Source organism: Chiloscyllium punctatum, chromosome 52, assembly GCF_047496795.1.
Source record: "Chiloscyllium punctatum isolate Juve2018m chromosome 52, sChiPun1.3, whole genome shotgun sequence".
NCBI classification, from domain to species: Eukaryota; Metazoa; Chordata; class Chondrichthyes; order Orectolobiformes; family Hemiscylliidae; genus Chiloscyllium; species Chiloscyllium punctatum.
Genome location: NC_092790.1, coordinates 39911527 through 39914107, shown reverse-complemented (window position 1 = coordinate 39914107; position 2581 = coordinate 39911527).

Here is a 2581-nt window from a genome sequence, read left to right as displayed (position 1 = left end):
GGACCAGGAAATATTGGAGCATCAGACTGAAACGCAGTTGAAAACATTGTTGAGTAAAGGAGCAGTTATTGGAAAACTACAGTTTCTGATTTGGGGAAATGTTCTGTATTTGGGAAACGTGTCAATTATTGACTGAAAAGCTACAAATATTCCCTAGGTGAATATCCGTCTGTGGATAGAGATACAGAGGTGAAGTTTTAGTTTGATGACCTTTCTCAAATCGCTGACCCTGCAGTGGATTACATTCTGAGAAAGTCTGTTTATCTCGTTTCATATCATTCCATTTCCTGCAAACTCGCACAGCTCATTAAACCAATCGAAAATATTAGATCTATTCCTTTGGGAAGATTGATAGTTGTCAGAATAAAAGAAATGATTGCTCCAAACATCTTTATCGTTCCCCACTGGCTATGAAGTGCGAACCTTTAGTTTCCACTCACCTAAACAAGGGAAATTCCCTCATATTTACTCTTACCAACTTCACATCAGGTGGATAACCTCCTTTCGGACACAATTAAGTCTTTCCTGATTTCTCCCTCATGATTCTTTATCTATCCCACCATCCCATTAAACCACGTCTTTTATTTTCTTGTGCTTTTATCTCCTAGTAAACCTCATTTCCATCGCTTGTATCGATTTTGTATCAAGTGAAATCTGGCCGTGTCATTCCTAATCGCTTTATATTCCGGAAGGTGCTGCCCTTGTCTTTTATCATGTCTTTATATCCCAGTACGTTTCAACCGAAGAAAGGATGCTGGGTACAATTCAACACGTGAAAACTCGCGACTAAGCTGTGAAATCTTATTACCGACACAGGAAAGGTGGAAGCAATTTCAACTACAGCTGAATCGATTGGCTGCAGCAGCATTGGGTCAAATCCCAGTCCCTTCAGTGGCTGTTGTTATTATATTTATTTCTTCTCTCCGTGTGCTGATTTTGAGTGCGAGCAGTGGCTGAGTTTAAACAAACCCGGAAGGCTACAGCTAAGGTAAGACAGTTTGTTTTAAAATTACTTACCAGTAGCGGGCAGCGGTGTTGTTTTCTCTTCACAGAAAGAGCGGGAGCAGCAGGGGGAAGTGACGACGACCAGACGGGCAGCCGAGACCCGGAAACAGGTATAGCGCAAGCTTACTTGGGTAGGTTTTGTTTTCCCTATAAAAGCGCGCAGGAGTGGAACCCGAGGCACTACAGAGGTAGTGCCTCCTACCCGCCCTCCTCCTCTAACCGAATAATAAGACCCGTTGTGGTAAGTAGGTAAGCGCTGCATTTTGCTTGTTCTATTTTTTAGACCTAGTTTGTTTTTTTTAAAAGGTCACTTTTAGAGGGATGGTAGTGAAGGCAGTGCAATGTTCCTCTTGCAACATGTATGAGGTGAGGGATGCCATGGTCGTCCCTGCTGATTACACTTGCAGGAAGTGCACCCATCTCCAGCTCCTCCAAGACCGTGTTAGGGAACTGGAGCTGGAGTTGGATGAACTTCGGATCATTCGGGAGGCAGAGGGGGTCATAGATCGGAGCTTTAGGGAAGTAGTAACTCCAAAGATTGCAGACAGATGGGTGACAGTGAGGGGGATTGAGAGGAAGCAGCCAGTGCAGGGACCCCTGCGGCCGTTCCCCCCAAAAACAAGTATACCGTTTTTGATACTTGTGGGGGTGGGGGGGTCTTAGCAGGGGTAAGTAATGGGGCTCAGGTCTCTGGCATGGAGCTTGTCCCCATTGCTCAGAAGGGAAGGGTGGAGAAGAGCAGAGCAATAGTAATTGGGGACTCGATAGTTCGGGGTACAGATCGGCGGTTTTGTGGGTGGGCGAGAGAGACTCACGTTTGGTATGTTGCCTCCCAGGTGCAAGGGTACGTGATGTCTCTGATCGTGTTTTCCCGGTCCTGAAGGGGGAAGGGGAGGGGCAGCAGCCCGAAGTCGTGGTCCACATTGGCACCAATGACATATGTCGGAGGCGGGCTGAGGATGTTAGGCAGGCTTTCAGGGAGCGAGGTTGGAAGCTCAGAGTTAGAATGAACAGAGTTGTTGTCTCTGGTTTCTTACCCGTGCCACGGGATAGAGAGTCGAGGAATAGGGAGAGAGAACAGTTAAACGCGTGGCTACAGGGATGGTGCAGGAGGTAGGGATTCCGGTATTTGGATAACTGGGTTTCTTTCTGGGGAAAGTGGGACCTCTATAAACAGGATGGTCTACGCCTGAACCTGAGGGGAACCAATATCCTTGGCGGGAGGTTTGCTAGTGCTCTTGGGGAGGGTTTAAACTAACTCTGCAGGGGCATGGGAACCCAGACTGTAGCTTTAGGGTGCAGGACCTGGAGTGTAGGGAGGTTAGCAACATGGCATCAATCTCAAAGGAAGGTGCCTGTATACAGGAAAGTGTCTTGAAGTGTGCATACTTCAATGCAAGAAGTTTACGAAATAAGGTAGGTGAACTTGCAGCGTGGGTTGGTACCTGGGACTTCGATGTTGTGGCTATTACGGAGACATGGGTAGAACAGGGACAGGATTGGCTGTTGCTGGTTCTTGGGTTTAAATGTTTTAGTAGGGTCGGAAGTGGGGGTAAAAGAGGGGGAGGTGTGGCAT